The sequence below is a fragment of the Lygodium microphyllum genome, chromosome 7 (assembly GCF_053477565.2).
Source record: "Lygodium microphyllum isolate KBCC chromosome 7, Lygodium_microphyllum_v1.1.10, whole genome shotgun sequence".
NCBI classification, from domain to species: Eukaryota; Viridiplantae; Streptophyta; class Polypodiopsida; order Schizaeales; family Lygodiaceae; genus Lygodium; species Lygodium microphyllum.
The window spans coordinates 37,638,671-37,661,901 of NC_141141.1; positions in this window are offsets into that span (position 1 = coordinate 37,638,671).

A 23,231-nucleotide genomic window follows, 5' to 3' on the forward strand; every position below is an offset into this window, starting at 1 on the left:
TATATACTTCTTCAATAGGCTGATATGGAATACATTATGAATCTTTAGGTTCTCAGGGAGTTGTAGTCTATAAGCATTAGGTCTTAGGCACTTGAGGATCTTGTATGGTCCACAATACCTTGGACTTAGCTTCTTGCAGTCTCCTAAGGATAGGGAACTCTTGTTTGGGCATATGCGAATGAAGACCATGTCTCCTTCCTCAAAGATTCTATCTTGATGCTTCAAATCTGCATATGCCTTCTGTCTATCCTTGGCGGCTTGGATGTCCTGTCTTATTGACTTTACTTGGTCATCCATCTCTTCCAACATCTTCCTTGAAGCTTCAACCCTCAAGGTTGGATCTGAGAAGTTTAGGGGACTTCGACAGTCATGACCATACAATGCTTGAAAAGGGGTCATCTAAATGCTTTGTTGGTAAGAAGCATTGTAGACAAATTCAACCAAAGGCAAGTATTGAATCCATCTTCTTGGTTCACAGCAGCAGTGTGCCCTAAGCATATCCTCAATAACTTGATTGACTCGCTCCATTTGGCCATCAGTTTGGGGATGGTAAGCTGTGCTAAAACAGAGTTGAGTCTCAATGGCTTCAAAGATAGCTCTCCAAAAGTGTGATGTGAAGAGAGAATCACGATCACTAATGATTCTTCTGGGTAGCCCATGTAGCTTGAATATCTCCTTGATAAACAACCTTGCAATGTCTGAGGCTTTATAGTTTATCTTTACTAGAATAAGGTGTGCAACCTTAGTAAGCATGCCAACCACAACCATGATGGAGTTGTATCCTCCCTGAACTTGGGGTAGGCCAACAACAAAGTCCATACTGATGAATTCCCATTTCATTTGGGGAATGTCAAGTGGTTGTAACTTTCCTGGCATTTTGACATGTTCGGCTTTGATATGTTGACAAGACAAACACTCAGTGACATATTTGAGAACGTCACCTTAAGCCTCTCCCAATAGTAGCTCTTCCTAACTACATTGAGAGTCTTGGCATAGCCAATATGTCCTGAGAAAGGGGAATCATGAGCTTCCCACAATATCTTCTGCTTAAGTGACTGGCTTGCCCGTATACATACTCTCATTCTATAGTAGACAAGTCCACTATTGATAGAGAATTCATGATACTTAGCCTATAGCTTTTGGTCCTGGTCCTTGATAGAGATCTCCCTTAGCATCTTTTGATAAGCTGGATCATGGCATGCTTCCTCTCTAGCTAGCTCAAGTATTGGGTTGTTTGGCATGGACACCTTTGTGGCTAGAGATCTAGCTGTTGATGGATTTTGCAAGATTAGTGAATTAAGGAATGTCTTACGACTGAGTGCATCGGCAACTACATTCTCCTTTCCCGGTCGGTACTTGATTTCAAAGTCATACTCCTCCAGCACTTCAATCCATCGACGTTGCGTCATGTTGAGCTTGTTCTGGACAAAGGTCCACTTGAGACTTTTATGATCAATCACTAGAGTAAACTTGTTACCCAACAGGTAGTGTTTCCAAAGCTTTAGAGCATGGATGACAGCTAACAATTCTAGATCATGGGTAGCATAATTCTTCTCATGGTTCTTCAGTTTCCTTGAAGAGTATGCTACAGGATGACCTTCCTGCATGAGCACACATCCTGAGGCAAGCGTGCTAGCATCAATTACAACTTCAAACTCCTTACTAAGGTCTGGAAGTTTTAGGATAGGTGTTGATACCAAACTTTGTTTCGATCTATCAAAGCTGGTTTGTTCGGCAGTTGACCATGCAATGGATGTTTGCTTCTTTAGTAAGTCCGTCAGAGGTGCTGCAATCAAAACATAATTTTTTATGAAGACCCTATACCATCTTGTCAATCTCAGAAAACTGCGTATTTCTTTGACAGTTGTTGGTATTGGCCATTCTAGAACATCTCTGACTTTGGCCGGATCCACTAAGATTCCTTCCACTGATATGATGAATCCCTGATATTCAATCTGACACTTGAAGAATGCACACTTCTTTATCTTAGCATAGAGCTTATGTGCTCTCATTGTCTCAAGGACAATTTGAAGTTGGGGTTCATGATCTTCTTCCTATTTGGAATAGACTAGAGTGTCCTCGAAGAAGACGAGTACGAAGTCATCAAGATATGGCCTAAAGATATCCTGAATTAACCTGTTGAAGGTGGCAAGCGCATTCGTAAGCCCGAATGACATAACTAGGAACTCAAAATGTCCATATCTTGTGTTGAAGGCCGTCTTTGGGATATCTTCTTCCTTGATCCTTATTTGATAGTAACTAGATCGGAGATCAATCTTGGAGAAGATCTTCGCACCTTGAAGACGATCAAGAAGCTCATCTATTCTAGGAATAGGGTACTTTTTCTTGGCAGTTGATTGATTCAACCCTCTGTAATAAATACACAATCGAAGCATTCCATATTTCTTTTTCTGGAACAGTACTGGAGCTCCCCATGGTGACTACTAGGACGAATGTAGCCTTGATCTAGCAGTTGCTTGAGTTGTTCCTTCAGCTCTATTGCTTTTGGGATGGACATTCTATAAGGTCTCTTTGCAATTGGTGCAGCTCCTAGCACTAGCTTGATCTCATGATCCACTTCTCTTTGAGGCGGGAGTTCTGTTAACTCTTCAAGAAATACGTCCGCGTATTACTTTAGCCATGAAGGTCCTTCACTAGACTCCTTCTTCTGATCTAACTTATTGAGCTTAATCAAGTAGACAAGTAGTCCCTTTCTAACTCCCTTTATAATCCGAGATGCTTTGGACAATTGAATTTTAGGCTTTCCAGCCTCTCCTTGAGTTGTGACCAATTCCCCTTCACAGTTCCGAAAGGAAATTTGGCCCTTTCCACAATGAATGTGGGCGTCATTAGGTTTAAGCCAATCCATTCCAAGTAGACACTCATGGATGCCTAGGTTCATTACTCTGAATTTGATCGAAGTCATCTTTCCTCCTAGAAAGAATTCCACCTTAGTAGTTTGCCTAGTATAAATGACCTCACGACCATTTGCTAATTCCACAAGCAAGGTAGGTGCTTCTACTGTGGCTACTCCTAATCTTCTTGCACAAGCTGGTGAGATAAAGGAATGTGTACTGCAACAATCAATCAAGGTCTTGAAACCTTTACCTTGATAGTTTGACGGTGTTTGAATCACCGAAAACTGGCGATTCGGCCCTTTCTTGTGAAGAGCGGCATGGACTGTGGCCCTTTCAAACTCTGCTTCCATGGTTGAATCTTCTTCTTCGCACATTTCCCTTTTGGCAACACAGGCGGTTCTTCCTCTGCCTTGGGTAGTAGCTCCCTGGCCACGGTCAATTCCTTGGAAAGGTGCTTGGCGATGTCCTCCTCCAAGCTTGGGACATTGCCTCTTGAAATGACCGGGCTCGTTGCAGTGGAAACAACAGAGGTTTTGGCCATTGCTTTGGGTAGGGACAAAGTTTTTGATATTATTAGTCCTTGCTTTCTTTCTTTGTCTCTGATTCTGACCTTGAACTCTCTTCATTTGAGGTCTATATGCTCCTCTATTCGGGTCATTATAAGGCCAAGTTTTGTTACTTCTTGGCCTAGCCTGCACCTCCTGAATTATAGGCGCAGCTCGAATGAGTGCATCCTGAAGATCTGATGGGCACATAGATTCGAGATGGGTATTCACTGGTGGGTTTAAACCAACACAAAATTTTGACACTTGTTGTGTCATGTCCATCAGTGGCGCATACTTAAGAAGTGAGACGAATTTCGAATAGTATGCGTCAAGAGTGAGTCCCAGTTGTTTCAGCTTGTAGAACTCATTTATTTTCTGCGTATGATACGTAGGTGGTAAGTATCTTCCTTGCACCGCTTTCTTCAGCTTTTCCTAGGTAACAGATCCTTCCGCAATCCCTTGATCTCTGCACCATTGCTTCCACCAAAGCCTGGCTTTGTCGGTGAGCTTCAGCTTGGCGAGCATAGCCTGGTTGGCGAGTGCAGTACCGGCTGCTTCAAAGTAATCCTCCGTAGATTCTATCCAAATCTCAGCATTCGCTTGGACAGTCCTACCTTTTCCGTCAAATTCAGGCGGCTTAATCTGCTTGAGAAGAAACTTCTCCTAGATTATGGCAGTACTTGATGTAGGAGGCGAACTGGGAATCTGTACCTGGGGTTGTGCTTGGATAAAGGTTTCTTAATGTTATTACTCGTTAATCGTTATGATGTATATTTTATCTCCATTTCAGCTATCAACCAAGAAATCTAGCCACTTAACTTTTTATCAATTCCCATAGACAAACAGATATTGATAAAAAGAAGTCTCATTCCATTTATATGGGTCTAGCCCTTTCGAAGTACAACATCTCTTGGTATGGCAAAGCAGTTGTTACATTTAGTTCAGGGAGAATAGTGTTGTATTACATTTATCTACGGAAACTAGATAATAGTATGGTTTCGGGTCATGGATTTTTAGGAATCGGTAAGTCATCGGAAGATTAGGGTATCCTTTCCTTTGGAACCCATTCTTCTCATAGTGCCCCAATACCTTGATCCTGTCGACGGGGATTACACGGGTCACTTCCTCATATACATATGAGTTCAGCTCAACCCTCCGACCTCGAATATGTAAAATTGAGTTTACATGAGCCTCCACAAAAATGAATAGCTTCACGATCTTCAGGTCTTCCAACCACTTGATCCTCTTTAGGTTGGTTTGAAGGTATGCAAACTGGTGGGCAGCTATGTAGTAGATTCTTGAGTCACCCGTCCATCTTCATCCACATACAAAGGCGATGGATTATAGATACGATCTAGGATGTTCATCATTTCAACCCTTTGTCGATAATCTGGGGAATGCATCGCGGTCATAAACATGACTCGGAACACTAAGAACATGTTCCATGCTTCATAATTCTGCAAGAGAGCATCGAAAATAAGGAAATGTTCTTTAACAACAACATTTTCTTTACTTCTTCTTAGTAAGATTAAAAAAAACAAATCCTTCATTGGTTCGCTCTGATACCAACTGTAATGTGTCCACCTGTTCCCTTCAGGACACGTCTTAGCAGTCCATCGGAAAGAGATCTAGAAAGCTCCGCCGGGCACTCCCATGGAATGTTACGGGGTTTGTGATCTAGGACTTTGTGCATCTGCCACGTAGTGGAAGTATTCTGGCCATTCCCACTTAGGACCAACCTGAATCAGGGTTTCCCCTAATGGTCATTTTCTAAACGGCAACTACCGTCGAACCCCAAGCGAACTACTTTACGCAGAAACGCCAAGGCCGAAGTGGATTCATGCTGCACTTGGTTCAAGGAGAATGGAAAACAAGAGGGATGCAAGGCTCGACCTCTCTGCTGCCATAAGGCATAGTCCCATTTCATTCCCCTAAAACAACATAAACCGGGGTTATTATAACCTAGAGTCTAGGTCAGCGCCCTTGCTATTCATTTCCTTTGAGACGATCTTCTTGCTATCCATCATGATTGAGAAAAGTTCTTGGCCAACCGGGATCACCCATCCGTAGGACGGACCCATGACCACATCCACCGCACTTTCCTCAATTGTTTTAGTTGTCTAATTACCTAGCTTCCTTAATTAGCCCGTTAGGCACCGGTTTCTTCACGTAATCATAGCACTTGACATAGAAAAACAGTGTCAAACAAGATCTTTTTCAACAGTTTATCATATTTATCTTTGGAATACATTTATAAATTCTAGCCCGTAAGCTTATCCATAATCTGCCTAAAGGCTACCAGCAACCCACAGGGATTACTAATCCAAGATTCTGCCCGTAGACTAGTATGCAGGCCTTGAGATCCAATCCTGAGTCACGTTGGCCTCTTGTGCAGGGCCCGGAAGGCGAGGGAGCCAGAGCCCCCTTGGCACCCAAGCGTCCTCTTGCTCCAAGTAGCGCTCAACAGAGAGACCTTACGCGGCGGGTTCGATCCACCTACCCGGCACGGCTAACAACCCCCTTGGTTAGGGTCAAGTAGACAGTCGGGGGCAACTGAGGCTGCCTCTCCCTTTAGGCCTTCAACTTGAAGCATTAGATATCTTTTCATTATTTAATTCCTTGATCAAACAAAGCAAACAGTGCTCTCTAAACTATTACAAGTACAATCATTTCCAGTGGTCGTTGATTTGGCCAACTACTAAGGAGTGAATCCTTCTCTCCAAATGCATCCAATAGGGGGTTTTTATAGGATAGGGAGAGGAGATCTCTCTCTCCCACGTGGCCAATTGCATGGCCATTCTCCCTCCATGATCTCTAGCAAGAGGGCTTGCGTACCCGCGCTTCACTCCCTCCCCTCCAGCACTGCATTTCCTTAGTAGGGGGTAGGATTGTCCCCCATACGAGTTGAGCTTAGCAATTGTGGTTGTAGCTAGGGTTGACTAATGAGAGTCCAATGCTCGTGAGAGTAAGGATATTGAAGTCAACTCCCTCATCAATGAGTGCATCAAAAGTGCATGTCTTTTGAGCAGTGAGACTATGATTTGTAAGTAAGTAGGTTCTAGTACCTCCTCATTCATATCCTTGATTTCTATGATGGTGGCTAATCTTACATTGACAAGTGGTTGCAATATTGGTGGCTTGTCCAATGGATGGATTGGGGGGTGGTACTTCTTGAGAGGATTGTCATTAAATAAACCTATGCCCTCTCCTTTTAAAGTTTTGAGCTCTATATTACCTATTTGACTAATATTGCAAACTTTGAGAGGCACTAATCCTCTGAATTTCATCTTCTGCTTGTGGCCCTTCACTGAGTATAACAATACTAGGTCACCTTGCTCAAAGTCACGTTGGTAAGTGAATTGGGTAGTTGGCCTCTAACAATCCCCAAGACAACACCAGAGGATAAAGATTGATGATCTTCCCTCAACAAAACCCACGAGATGGCACAACTAAACACATGATTGAAAATTCTTGATCACTCACTCCTCACTGAGACTTCAACTCAACACTTAAATAGTTCAAACCTCCAAGCTTATATTTTACCACTTTTAGAGAGAATCTAAAACTAAAACAACCATGGTAGAGACTCTAACAACATGAGCTTTCAGATTCACACAACTCCTATTTTTAAGGGATGGCAACCCCACACAACAAACTGCTCCACAAAGCATGATTGCTTCAAACAATACAAAATCAATTGTAGACCCTCTCTATTCTTCTTTTCTCAAAGCACACATAAATACAAATCAAATACATAGGTAATCAAAGCTATAGACGGCAAATTTTCATGCTCATTCAACTGCTACAAGCATTTCACTGCTGTAGACATTCCATTATTGCATCAAAATCAAGTTGGCACTGATATGTCAATGGATAATCATGATGGATTCCATGGGAAACCAAGTTGGTGTTGTAGAAGATGTTGAATTCACATGTTTCCTTATAGAGCACAGAAATTGCCTCATGAAGCATTACATAGAACCGTTCATAACTTTCTAACCAGACTTCGGATTGCCAAGCTTCAAAAAGGAAAGATGTAGCTCTCTTTCCAATATATAATTCTTCAAAACAACTAAGAGTCAAATTCCTTGATGTGCTACCCTGAAACATCTATGCACAGTCTGCAGTCATAAATTCTTGCATGTTCTATACAGCAAACACAACGACTTTGTCCCAAAAGTACAATCTTGCATTGATGAAGAGTCGCACGAGCTTCAAACTTTACAAACTCTGATCTATTATTTTATTGGCTGCAAATCCTTTCAGATTTCCAATAACTTGAGCCCATGCATTCAACACCCGACCATAATACATATTTCCTGCTACATACCCAGTTTCAAATGTAGAGACCCTTCACCTCCATTCTTCTATGCCGATGGGAATCCTCACTCAACAACTAACAAACATCACTCTCATCATGCAAAAAAATAGCCCTCTACTGTCTTTCACTCATATCCATACACCAGACAGATCTACAAACTCTCTGCCCCACAAAGCAGTAGAAGAAAACAAGACAAAAGGAAGACTCTTACTACCATCATCTGGAAACTGAGAACTCGCATCAACCCATTGACTTAAATAGCCCTTCCATCCTGCTCCTCAACTCCAATAACTTCAGCTTCATGGTCTCTTTCTCCTGACAATTTGTTCTTCTTCTTTTGAGCTTCAGATTTCTCCCTTCTCCAGCCTACAAGATTCTTCTTCTTCTTCCTCTCTCTCTCTCTCTCTCTCTCTCTCTCTCTCTCTCTCTCTCTCTCTCTCTCTCTCTCTCTCTCTCTCTCTCTCTCTCTCTCTCTCTCTCTCTCTCTCTCTCTCTCTCTTTGTGGTTGTGTCAAATACTTCTCTTCTCTTTTTTTCCAAAAAACTAATGTTTTTTCTTTTTCCCTTAATTTTTTATGTTGCCCCTTGCTTCCCCTTAATTGTTAGATGGCAAGCATGCCCCTTGCCATGTAAATTCCACTCGGGGATTCAAAATTGGAAATGAGAACACATTTCCTTTTCTTCCTGCATGAAGTGCGTGTCTCAAAACTGAAATATCTCAACCACGTGTCGAACATGCATGATACCACTTGGGATTTCCATTTATCAACCCGACTCCTGCTATGGGTATGTGTTAAAAAGACAAAAAAAGGATATTTGCATGTGTTACCCCACTTGACTTCATGAAGCATCATGTCCCCGGTCGCTCATTTTCACTCACCACCATGATTAGCCACCCCTTGGTTTGGAATACAAAGTGTGAACAAACCTTTATTAAAAGCTTCGAAAACATCTGACAAAGACAAACTCCTTTTCCTGAAAATTTGCTTCATAGAGCACTGCGCAAAACAACTCATAACTTTCTTACCAGACCTCCAATTGCCAAGCTTCAAAAAGTAAAGCCGTAGCTCTCTTTCAAACCTATAACTCTTCAGAACAACTCAATGTTAAATTCCTTGATCTGCTACTCTGAAATAGCTCTTCACAGTCTGCAATCCTAAATTTCTACATGCAGTCCACTTCAAACATCGACCTTCCAGAGACCATAACTTTCACATTCTTGCTCGGATCAACAACAAACTTGACAAAGATCTTTAATAGGTGTCAAAGCACACTTTTCATATGTTTTCCATCATTTACAACCATCTAATCAACACCAGATTTCAGAAAACCGAATCTGTTCCAAATAGTAAATTGGAAGCAACCTACTTTATGTAGGGTATGTACATTACCTACATCCCCTTTAGTTACAAGATTTTGCATATATATTTCTTTAGACAGAACCCATTGATTCTACTATTTTGAACAGTCCCATCTAAATCTTGTAGCAAGTAAGTGCCATTTTCAAACTTCTGCTTGATGAGGAAAGGTCCTTCCCATCTAACTCAAAACTTGGTTTGAAAAGTAGAGTCCAAGCTACTGTCATATCTCATAACCAACATTCCCTTTGCAAGATTCTACTTCTTCAACTGTGTATTAAACCACTCCTTTCTCTTCACAATCTGTTTTTCATAACAATCCATTGCTTATTGCCTATCCAACTGTAGGGTATGCAAGTTTAGTCCTCTGCCAATTCCCAATTCTATTTGATCTAACTGATGCTTTCTTACAAACTCCATCATAGGGAACATGATATTCATAGGTAATAAAGCATCTTGACCATATACTAACTAAAAAGGGGTGAATGTACTTGTCTTCTGCATTGTTCTACAAGCCCACAAAGCTTGATGTAGATAATTGTCCTAATCTTTAGGATGATCTTCCACCAGCTTAAAGAGAATCTTCTGTACCGTTCCATTGAATGCTTCCACTAATCCGTTGCATTGAGGGTAATAAGGAGTAGCAAATCTATGTTTCAAGTCTAGTTTCCCAATTGAGGATGTAACTCAATTCCAAATTTGCAGCATTTGTCCTCAAATGAGGAATTGAGTTACATCCTCTTTCTTGCAATTTCTTGTAGCCTTAGCCTCAAGCCATTTGATCATATAATCAACTGTAGTAATGATGTAAGACTTTCATGTTTTTGTACCAGGAAAAGGTCCAATAAAATCCAAACTCCACTTCTCAAACAGTCCATAGCCAACAATGGCTTTAGCAGGTTCTGGAATTAGTACCCTTTTTTCATATGATTGACAAGCATGACAACTTTTACTCCAATGGGCAACATCAGCACTTAGATCAAGCGTTCCAAGTTGAGCACTAATAGCTACCTCTCACATAGCCAACACGCTATCCATCTCTACGAGTGTAGTGAGCTTTCCTCCATGCCTAATCGAGTTGCCTCCTCTCCCGAGCACTCCGGTAGCTCCACGATCCAAGTGCAAGCTTCAAGCAAGCTCCATCCTCAAGCTCCATGCTTCAATCTCCATTTTCGCGAGGAAGAGAAGAGAAGAGAAGAGAAGAGAAGAGAAGAGAAGATGGAGAGCTTCTCCACCACGGTCCCTCACCCTCACACACTCACTCCCTCACACTCTCACACTCTCACACTCCCTCTCTCAAGCACAAGCTCAAGCAAGCAAGCAAGAAGAAGAAGAAGAAGAGATCTACTTTTGGCCACACACAAGAATGAGCTTCTCATTCACTTTCAACTTTATATACAAAACCCTAAATCCCTTTTCCCCTTATCCCCTTTTTTACATGGCCGGTCATGGCCTAGGCCCTTTTTCCCATTGCCCTCCTATCTTCCTAGCTTCCTGCCTACCGCGCATCTACCTTTACAATTTGCACGGGTGAGAGCCTGGCACTCTTAAAATAAATCATAGTGCACCTTGCACTCTTTTACAAAAGTATTGACATACACTTTTTCTTATGCACCTTTCTCCTTGATTTAGGACTTATTTGCACTTCTTGAGTTTCCAGATTCTTCTTGGCTTGCCTTCATCTTCCATTTCACTTTTTCCTTAGCCTTGTCTTTTGCTTTATATTTTTCAAATTTTCCACCTTGTTCATCTGAGGGTTAACAAAAATATTTTTGTCTATCCATTGAATATGAAATTGGTTACCATTCTAGCAATTAAGAATTGTGAGTTAGTAGATATATTTGAAATCCATGGTTAGATTCCTTAAGTTAATTCGGAAAAATCTATCATGATGTAACCTTCTTTGAAAATTTCATATAAAGTATTTCTATCCTTCTGAAATGATTTCTCTTTTTGAAAAGATACTAGAAAATTGTATGATAACATTCGTAAAGCCAACTAGAGAAAATCTTACGATGCCACAGGAAGTTGTTCCTACCCTTAATGCTGCTGAGATCCAAGAAAAGAAGTTCCTGCTTAAGAAAATCAAACCACCAAAGTTTGATGGCCAAGGAAAAAACGTCGAGGTTGAAGCAAAAATATGGGTCAAGTCCATGGAAGATTATTTCATTGCTGCTGGAATTACCCCAGCTAATCAAGCAATGATTGACAAGTTAAAGCTAACAGGAAAAGCCCAAATTTGGTGGAAACAATGGTGTAAAGAACAAGGAATCTTTGAAGTGTTTGTTAGTTGGGACGTATTAAAGGATGCAGAGCGAGATCGGTATCTTTTGCTAGCATACCACATGTAAAAGATGAATGAATTGTTTGGTCTAAAGCAACTTGGAATGACACTCTAGAAGCCTATTACTCGTAGAACACATGGCTTAAAGCAATGTGTCCATCCGACCTCCAAGATGCATTGATAAGAGCAAGACCGATTGTATAGGAACTCTAGTCCAAACCAAGAAACAATTAGCCTTGGAATAATAAGCTCCAAAACAAAAATATAACTAGGGGATATGCAAAAAGAGCCCAAGGCCAATTCCAATCTACTAATAGCAAGAAGGCTAAGATGTTGGTGGTGGAGAACTTTACTGGTGGCAATAAGGATACTTTCAGATGCTATTATTGTAACAAACCTGGCCACATTCAAAGGCGATGGCCAAAACTCAGACAGAATGATCACCAAAGCAAGTTTCATAATGACTAGAGCTGCACAACCACAACTAGAGGAAGAGTTGCCGGCATAACCCTCAAGGAAGTAGAAGCTGATGAAGGTCCCACCTTGGAAATCGACATGGAGAGAGCACGAATTCATGCCTCTCTCAACCAAAAGGGACCAAATCAACAATTCTTAATGATTCAAACACCATCAACCTATAACGGTAAAACCTTCAAAATTTTGATTGATTATGTAAGCACACATTCATTCGTATCACCAAGGTGTGCTAGAAAACTAGCCATAGACACAATGCATGCACCTGGGGCTGATAGTTGAGTTAGCTGATGGAAAAGAAGTTTCCACGACACAATAGACAAGTGAGGTGGAGTTTAATCTAGGTGGCAATCAGACCAACATACAATTTAGAGTGATGAACCTTGGAACCTATGAGTGCCTATTAGGAATGGACTAGTTCATTCCTAATGACGCTCATATTAATTGTGAAAAGGGCCAAGTCACATTCTTGAATCTTGTAGGACAACAAGTGACCACACAAGGAGAAGCAGGGAAACCAAAGATTCAATTAGCAAATGCTTCTCGAATCACTAAAGGTTTAAGAAAAGGGTCACATGTATACCTAATCAAATTAAATAAGACTAAACAAGATAAAGAAGCTGAAGATGAACTGTCATAACTCAGGGAATATGCCGACACATTTCCTGAAGAATTAACTAAACTTCCACCATAGAGAGAAGTCAACCACAAAATCAAGCTAGTACTAGGAGCTGCACCAGTTGCAAAGCAACCATATCGAATGTCCATTTTGGAAGCCATAGCACTAAAGGAATAACTCAAACAGCTCTTAGATCATGGATACGTTAGAGTCAGTAACTCACCCTAGGGGAGCTCTGATGTTATTTCAGAAAAAGAAGGATGGGACTCTTCGTCTTTGCATTGATTATCGTGGGCTAAATCAGGTAATAATCAAGAATAAGTATCCGATTCCAAGGATCAATGAACTACTTGATCGACTACAAGGAGTGAAGATTTTCTTCAAGTTTGATCTCAGATCGGGGTATTATCAGATTAGAATCAGGTAAGAAGATATCCCAAAAACCACTTTTAGCATAAGGTATTGCCATTATGAGTTTATTGTAATGTCATTTGGATTAACAAACACCCCTACTACATTCAACATATTAATGCAAGATATATTAAGACCTTATCTTGATGATTTCATCCTTGTATTCTTTAATTACATCTTAACATATTCCAAGGATGAAGGAAGTCACGAGTCACAAATTGCAGATAGTTCTTGAGACAATGCGGACTCACAAGCTGTATGTTAAGAAGAAGAAGTGTGAGTTCTTCAAGAATCAAATCGAGTATTTAGGGTTTATAGTTTCAGTAGAGGGAATTTCAGTAGATCCAGCCAAGGTCAAGGATGTACAAGACTAGCCACCTCCAACCACTGTAAGTGAAGTTAGCTTTTTGGGTTTAACAGGTTGCTATTGGGTCTTTATCAAGAATTATGCCTTGATTGCTGCACCCCTCACCGACCTAATCAAGAAACATGTTGACATTAAATGGACCCAAGTTGAAAGAAAAGATACTTGACATGTGGGAGAAGTCTCTAAGAAGCAAACCCTTAGAGAGTATCTCGTCCAGTGGAAAGACTACCCTGAAGAGGATGCCACTTAGATTGACCAAAAATCACTATGTAACCTAATCACTTAGATTCCAACTTTAATTTCAATCTTCCTGACTTCTCGCAAATTAGATTTAAAGAATACTAGACCATTAAATAGAGGAAGTCTCAAGCAAAATAGTTTGAGGTTCGCAACTTGACACTTTCTCGGGTTGATAGATAGGGATTGTAGCCATCCTTCATGAAAGTTACCACATGAACACAAGTCATGGGCCATAATTCAAAATTGACCAAACCCATTTAAAACTTAGTAAAACAAGATGGCTCTCAAATCTTTAAGCATTAAAGCTTAAAAAGCTTATGAAGAAAAAGAAGAAGAAGAGGAAAAAGACAACGATAGGCTATCCTCCCCCCTTTTTTTAGTTTAAAAAATGATGCCTCATGCTCCCAAATTTGGAGTCTTTGATTGCTGAGGAAAAAGCCTAAATTCTCATTCTATATCACAGCAGATAACTCCAATAATCTCCCCCTCTTCTTAGTTCCTCGAGAGGCTTAAATTGAAGCAAGATCATCAAAGAGCCAAGCAAATCAGTCATGGCATCTCTTATAGCCTCTTTGGACCTCAAAGATCATATTGTTGGCATCAAATTTCATCTTGAAAGCTTCTAGATTGCTGATTTGCCAAGAAACCCTCCATAAAGAGCTCTTCTTCTTAGCCACAACCTTTCTTCTTCAATTTAGCTATAAATCATTGAGGCATGAGGAGCCGTTGGAGGGAAGCTTGAGCAAGAAAGGAGAGGCCCTTCTCAGGAGTATAGAGCAAGAGGGAGTGGGGAAAAAGAAGTGCAAGGTTAGGAATTCTCATCACGAAGACAAGAAGGATACTATGGAAGCTCTTGGAATCGAATCCTCCATCCCTTCTACTCTAGTCCCCTGTGGAATCAAAACTCTTCTCGATTTTTCTAAATTCTTAGTGATTGCCATCTCCCATCAATTAAATTTCCATCAATCCAATTGTGAAAACCCCCAAGCTCCCTTGCTAAGATCCCCTTTGCAATCTTGTGATTAAAGACCATGGCCTTGAAGTAGAAAGTTATGAAGGTCATGAAGGCAGGAGTTGCCAAATAATGCTGCGAACACAATCACTACAAATGGAATGACAAGTACTAGGATTACAAATTAAGCTATGAATACCATCAACCAAGCACTCATTATGAATCCCCAGGTACTATATTTTTATAATAAAGGTAGCTAACAAGACATCATCCCATGAATTGGTAACAAAAGGTGCATTTGTAAAATATGATTTGATTCATTTCCTACATATAATCTTTTAAAGGAATTCTCAACCGCAAATTCCAAGGGATAACTTGGGTTTGTACAAGAGGAACCAAAGATAGTACAAGGAAGGTATTGTGTTCCCAAAAGACTTAATATTATTTATTTGTATTGACCTAATGAAACCTCTGATAGATAATCACGGATGCTAATTCTTGGTATATAAAAGATATTGAGATGGAATTGTCGAAATAATTCTTTTCATAATAAAACTAAAGGAGATTTTTTAAATCGCAGGCAAGGACTCACGAAACTCCAAGTGAGTTATTCTCAAGAAATAAATTCTTATTTAGTCCAACCAAATCCCAAGGAAGCGGAAATCTGAGAAGACTATTGGAAGGTATTGCCACTTACGCTAATTTTGGCACTAATGCTAAGTTTTTCCTTGATGTTATTATTTTTGGAAAGAAAAGATTTGTCTTGAAAATAACTTCTTTTTTTAAATGTATAATGCATTCAAATTAAGATGTTTGTGATTCCTTGATGTTATTATTTTTGGAAAGAAAATATTTGTCTTGAAAATAACTTCTTTTTTTTAATGTATAATGCATTCAAATTAAGATGTTTGTGATTGCAAGTTAGGTACTAATCTTTCCTAAAATCATTAGGCTAAGAGATGGATGACTAAGTATAGATCGCCACTGAGGCAGTATTTCAGTGAGCGTCGACACCCTTACTCTACCAAAATCTTCTCTTCATTTTCTTCTTTCTCTAAAATCCAAAAATATCCTCATCACGCCACCAAGAAGACGAGGTGTGACATCACCCCTAAATGTGGTTACACCACCAACATCGTCACTTAATGTGGGACCGACTACAAAAAATACCTAGCCAAAACAAGGTCCTAAAATAAATTAAGAAAATACTATTTTATTTTAGAAAAATAATTAAAGTCATTTTATTCTTGAAAGCATGAACTAGATTATTACTTTAAACTAGAAAAACTCAATAAATTAATGATCAAAATTGATTTTTTATATTAGTATTTTGGTGATCTTTTTTTAATCGAATGATAATACTTTTTTAGAAAGAAAAAATTAGTGATAATTATAGTTAAAGTTAGATTAGGTTCTAGTCATTGGAAATAATAAGAAAATTAGTTGTATATATACATGAGATAATAAAGTTTTTTAAAAAAGAATGGTTGTTATACTCTAGAAAAATCCTAACATAGAATGTTATACTTTTCTTCATAGCAGAGTCTGTTTAGTTCCACACTCATGCTCTTACAAGGGGTCTTATATATAGGAGAGGGGGGGATGTAGGATGCTACCTGCATAAGCGGCATCTGAGGTGTCACATGAAAATGATGGGTGATGGGTTGATTAACTAGGTGTTAGCCTGTTAAGTTTTCTTTAATTCTTTTTAGCATGAAAATGCCATGTGTAGGATATTTCTAGTGAGGTGACAGCTTGAGATTTTTCAAAAAAAAAACTCATTTTTTTATTTTAAAAGAAAAGTAGAAAGAGGGTATGAGGTGTCTTGATGAGGTTGGAAGTGGCCAAAAATATCCCAAATTTTTTTTAATGAAAATTAGGGGAATTGGAGGATGAGTACTGATGTGGCAACTTAGGAATTTTCAATCAATAAAAAAGAATCATGTTTTTGAATTTTTCATGAAAATTTAGAATATGAGAAATGAGGTGTCTTGTGGAAGTTAAAAAGTACTAGGATTTTTCTAAATTTTTTATATAATAGTTGGAAAAATAGGGGAATGAGTACTTATGTGGCAAAAAATGGGAGGAAAAGTACACACTCTTTCCAATCATTGCTTATCTCTCTCTCACCATGTGTCATCCTCTTGTAAAGTCCTACTTACAATTGAACTCTTTCTCTCTGTTAGTTGACTACTATTTGGCTTTTAATTAGAATTAGACTAACTGGATGATTTTTTATTTTCTTTCCAATTTTCCTTTCCATGCATGCATAATTTCTTACGTATTTTGTCGATGACTAAGGTGGAGTTTTCATGAATAATGCACATACACTATTGAAAATAATTAGCCCATGTTTGCAAAAACTATTCTTTTTGCATGTGTTCACGTGCTTTTAAGTAAATACACAACCATACATCAAGAGTGAGTTCACAAGTATAAATTATATCTTTATTTATGAAATGTGAATGTATGTGTTGACGTGTATATGTGTGTACATATGCCTAAGGAGGAGTTCACATGGATAACTTATCTAGTACTTTTAAGGCTTAAGTCCTTTGGCTAGTGGGAGAGAGGGGGGGGGGGGGGGGAGTTCATACAAGGATCAACAATTTTGCTCGTGTATATGATGAAGAAATTGCCATGGGAGATTTCTTAATTTTTTGTGTGTTTGTGTTGTCAAGGCGATTTGTTACAGTAATCAACAAAGATGTTATCTTTGATGAGCTGGCATCGTGATATGGCTCACCAATTGGTATTCCACCAGATGTATCTTTAGATCATGTATCTACTGAGCTTTCATGGTAGAGCATGGACTGGTAGGATACGCAATCATGCATCACCATATGCCCCGCTAATAGCACTATGTTAGTGAGGAGGAGAAATGTGACAAAAGGCAAAGGCAAAGAGAAAGTTCTTGATGATGCTCCTTGGATTTTGACTTCTAGATACGACTCGATGGATATCCTTGATAGTGAGCTTGGAATTCCATATGTATATACTCTTGGAGTTAGATAGATTAGATATATCGCCCCATGAAAAAGGAGAATCGAGTAGCCCACCACAGTTGAGATGCTTGCAAAGGGTGAGATATCGTATTGACAAGCTCATATATAGTGGATTTTCAGCAAAGCATTATGCATGTATACAAAGGTTATGGAATACAGAGATCCTACTAATTCAGTGAAGTAGTCATGGACAAGAATTGGTATAAAGAAATGGATGACAAGATGAATGCATTTACTAAAAATCAAACTTAGAAACTAGTTGCATTACCTAATGGAAAGAAGTCAATTGGCTATAAAAGGGTTTACAAAGTTAGGTGCAAGTTTGATTGCAGCATTGAAAGCTAGGTAAGTGGTCAAAGGCTATGCACAACAATATGGCCTAGATTATGAGGAAAGATTCAATCCTATTGCTAAAATGGCAACTATCGAGATAGTGATTGCATTGGTTTGCAGCAAAGGGCTAGAAATTATAGCAAATGGATGTTAAGAATGCATTTATGAATGGAGACTTAGCAAAATAAGTATTCATGGATCAACTAAAAATGTATGTGTACCCTTAGTGTCTAAATTATGTCTACAAGCCGAAAAAGCACTCTATGGGATAAAACAGGCTCTAAGAGCCTTGCAAATATAAAAGAGTGTACTTGACAATCATTTGAATGCAATGCTATTGTACTTTGTACTTTTAGTTTATGTCTTTGTTTTCTCAAGATTGTGTTTATGAGTCCAAGTTAATTAATCTTGGAACCTAATTCACTTGAGCAATAGTCTTGTCTAGTCTTAGTTATCATGCTTCTTGTCTATGATTTCCGACCTCCATAGCTAACCTAGCTCAAGATCTGTGTTTCTTAACAAAGACGATGCAAAAAGTTGTTGTCTCTTCTCTTGACTCAATCCCAATCATAGCCACAATAGGACCTCACACACCCAATACATGCCAAAGTGGAGCATCTCAAAGGGAGACTGATTGATGGATGTAGATGCCCTAGCAACCAAGCGTATGATGCACATCTACTCTCTTTAGGATGTTGCTAATTAGAAGATGAGAGGATTGAGCATTTGGAGCAACATCTTGCAGTAGCAAGGATGGAGCATGATCATCTAGCAAGCATTGTGGATGGAGGTCTATTACTTGAAAAACTTGGTGGTTGAATGCTATGTTCATTAGATTCCTTAACCCCCCTATCCTAGAATCACATGGATCTCTAGCTCTAATGCCACCATCTGCACTATAACCCACTTCTGCCCTTACCATTGGCATGCCCTGCCCAAAATTGGCCCCTCTTCCTCCTCCAGTTCTACCCACCTTATCACTACTAACTCTTCCCAATCCTGGTCTCAACCCCAGTGCTCATACCACCAAAAGCTGCACAGGATGCACTCACCCTAAAAGACAATGGTGCCATTGAAGAGTGACTCATGTGGGTTCAAGTCCTCCATGTGTGACATTTGTCAAATGCACGCATATGAGAACTTCGATTGGTAGACCAAAAGTAGCATTCATTAAATGGTAGCTAAAAGAGGCCATCAATGTTGACTGTAATGACGCACTATAATGGAAGGTAGTGGATTAGTCATAGATTATGACATATGGACTTCATGACACCGTGGGCACTATAAGCTATAAAAGGAGTATTGACAAAATGTTGACAACAATGATGCAGTAATGGAAGGTAGTGGATTAGCCCTAGATTATTAGAGATGGACTTTATGACATCGTGGGCACTATAAGCTATAAAAGGAGTATTGAAGAAGTGTTGTGTTCCTCTCTTTTCCCTTTGACTTTACCCTCTCTTTTCTCTCTTTTCCTCAATTCCATGTTTGGTTCACAAGTTTTACCATGATTTTAGATGACCTCACACTCTTAGATTCATTGTATTGATGTGATGGTAGTCATGATTGTCTAGTCCATTGTCATGTATTTTCTCTGAGATCCCTTTGGAATGTACCCCATGCTTTGAGCTTGTTGTCAAACACTATAATACATTATTGGAATATATGAGCATCATTTTCCTTTTTTTAGACCTATCTTGGTGATACATTTGGTAGTCTTACTTTGCTTATGTTGCAATTGTCATACTTGCAATGCTAGCATACCCATGTGTTAGGTTTGGGCATATTAAGACTCCACTATTTTGCAGAGTTGGTGCAATTTTCTTGTGTTGGGTATGGAGTTGATGTGTGTGATTTTCATACCTCAATGCTAGCATACCCATGTGTTAGGTCCGGGCATATTAAGGCTCTGCTATTTTGCAAAGTTGGTGCAATTTGCTTGTGTTGGGTATGGAGTTGATGTGTGCGATTTTCATACCTCAATGCTAGCATACCCATGTGTTAGGTCTAGGCATATTAAGGCTCCGCTATTTTGCAAAATTGGTGCAATTTTCTTGTGTTGGGTATGGAGTTGATGTGTACCCAGTGACCTATGGAGGATGAAGCTCCGAGAGAGAGAGAGAGAGAGAGAGAGAGAGAGAGAGAGAGAGAGAGAGAGAGAGAGAGAGAGAGAGAGAGAGAGAGAGAGAGAGAGAGAGAGAGAGAGAGAGAGAGAGAGAGAGAGATCTTACAAGTACAAAGTTGAATACAATGAATAAATTGATGTGATAGTTTGTGATAAAAGTACAAGTGATAGGGTCTAAATATATAGGTTAAGGTATCCACCACTAACACCTTTGACCCTTATTAAATACTAAGTGGTGTCAAAGGTGTTCACACCTAAACATGCACTTTTACACACAATAATGTGTGTTCATATACTTGGATAAGTAAATCTAATAAATTCCCCCTTTTAGACCATGGGTGATTGAACCCATGATGCAAGACATATGAGAAGGGGTAGTGTCTAATCCAATACAATGATTTTGGAAAGGAGATACATAAGTGAGACAGATGCACTAAGAGGAGGACCATGATGTGGTCTATCAAAAAGCTTAGGGACCTAAAGTAAGGCATGGTTTAAAGGTGTGTGTGCATGTCTTAGAGGCTGATCAAAAGCCAACATTGCTCAAAGGCACTAGGCACATGACTAGAGGCCAAATACATGGTCATAACTTTTAGGATCAACTAAGAGGTCATGTAGTAAGGGGTCACAATCCCCCTTGAAGTATAGCTCCTAATAGAATCATAAAAGGAAAGTACATATCATTTTGGATAAAAATCCAAGCAAAGTACCCCACATAGTAAGTATTTGGAAATGTCTTAACACATGCATGGGCATGATGAGCGTCTAATTTAAAAACACATTATTTATTTATTTAGGACTTTATTTGAAAGTCATATTGATAGGGTTCAACATTGTTAAGAGACAATGATTGAACAAATACATTAAGGGCCTTATCAATGGTGGTACAATATCAAATTTTGGTTACTTATTTTTGGTGTAGAATGTTGTTGGTGCGATATTAACATCTTCATTGTGCCTTTTGTCATCCAAAAGAATGGCAACCATTTCTTCATATTTCATCTCTCCAGACACCTTGAGAACTATCACAGTTTCATGGAATTGTGCTTCTTTCATTAGGCTATTAAGCTAGAAGAATTTTGAGAGTGGTCAATTGTTGGTAAAGAAGACTTAAATGATCAAGATTTTGCTTAAGAGTCTCTAAAGGATTGTAAGACATACTAAAAGATTTTATCTTTACAAATAAATTGGAATTATTAATATCTCCCCCAAATGTGGTTTGAAGGTCATCCCATACCTCTTTTGCTATTTTTGTAAGATCAAGGTGATAAAGAATGTTGTTAAAGAGGCCACCCAATGATGGCGAGTGTGCTTTCATTCTTCTTTCTTCATGAAGTTATGTGTTGCCCCAAGCATACTCCTACTTGTCAATGGAGACAACTTTCCATATGCCTTCTCACATGTGTATGAGCTAGATCTTTGTCTTCCATATGGAAAAACCAGTGCTTGAGAAGTTTTCAATCGTGATGCCATATATCAGCATCCCAATGGTTCATGTCATGGGGAGAGCTCAAGTTGAGAAAATATGAAATTTTGATGAAGAAATTTGAAGAAAGAAAGCTTAGATGTGAAAAACCCCAATCTTTAATGGGTAAATGAAGGAAATTTTGATAAAAATTTAAAATCCCCAATTTCATGTGAATTACCTCTAGCAAGCTAATGTTTCAATTTCATTGATTAAAGTTGAAGCTCTTACTTTTGGGCTTAACTTCAAATGTCAGACCATGTTAGTGATGGCATAGGAGTTGTTGTTGATGTGGCCTCAATATGTCGCAATGTACAAGTCAAAAGGTCAAATCACGAATGAAGCCATGTCTCAACTAATTGATGAGAGGCAACACGTATGCTAATAGCATGTGGAAGTAGACATGATAGGCAAACAGAATGGAAGGTGCATAGTGGATGAACAAGCATGTGGGTAGACTATCAAGGCAAACACAGTTGAAGATAGGGCAAACTCTTGAGACAATAGAATATGTGAGAGCTAATAGGTGTGTCATCAGTCAAGAAGGCATCTCGAAGAGGTAGGCTGCATACATGGCTAGAGATGAGACTATGTTGTTGCCATTTGATGGACATGTCAATAGCGTGAGGTCAAGGTAGACACCTGCTCTTTAACACTATATTAGAGAATTTGGATATTTCCCAAGTCCCAATTTCAAATAAGTGATAAATATTTGACCATGTGGATAAATCGTGGTCCATATTTGAAAGTGGGGTTTGGAAAGGTAGCTTATATAGCATTTAGGGTAGACTCCACCTTTAAGTAAGACAATAATATTTGACCATGTGGTCAAATAATAAAGGTATTGAGGGTTTCCAAAATGCATGGAAATTCCCAAATTCCCTAATATAGTGTTCTTTCTTCTTCTTCTTCAAACTTCAAATTCTCTCATTTGTTATTGTTGTTGCTGTATTATGAATTATAGCTCATAGGATGTGTAGGCAGACTGCTTTTTCACTACACAGGAATAGATCGGATTGATGGCTCTAATACCACTATTGGGTATGGAGCTAATGTGTGACTTGCAGATTATATGGAGGATGAAGCTCCATGAGCATGAGAGAGAGAGAGAGAGAGAGAGAGAGAGAGAGAGAGAGAGAGAGAGAGAGAGAGAGAGAGAGAGAGAGAGAGAGAGAGAGAGAGATCTTGCAAGTACATAGCAAGTTGAATAGATTAATGTGATAGTTTTTGTGATAAAAGTATGTCAAGTGACATGGCCTAAATATATAGGCTGAGGTATCCACCTGCACCTTTGACCCTTATTAAATACTAAGTGGTGTAAAAGTTGTTCATACCAAAATACACACTTTCAAAGACAATAATGTGTGTTCATACATACAGATAAACAAATCTAACAACTTGCACCTAGCAACCCAGAACTAGAAATTTAACCCGATTACAATGTTGAAGTCTATTGCATTCATTGTGTATGCTCTTATGAAGTATCCAATGAGATTTGACAAGTAGTAGTTGGAGGCAATGAAATCCTCCAACTATTGCCTACTCAAGGAGATGGAGGATGATAAGGATGTGGAGAACCATGCTGACCCTCAAATGGAGGCATCTATTGTAAAGAATCTAAATGTTGCCCATTTCAAGGTTGAGACTATTATTGAAGAAAGTAGTGCTAAGGTCCCTGAAGTATCTAAGTCATCCTTGAGATTTATTCTACCCTCTCTACCAACCTTTCCAATGAAAGAAAAGGAGTACTTGGTATTGTCTAACATCCAAAGGCTCTTTAATTTGAGGGAAGACTATTGTTTGGCAACTATTATTGGAAACTATTATAGAAGCTTTTGTAAATGATGATGCATTATTGATGATGAAAATAAGTCC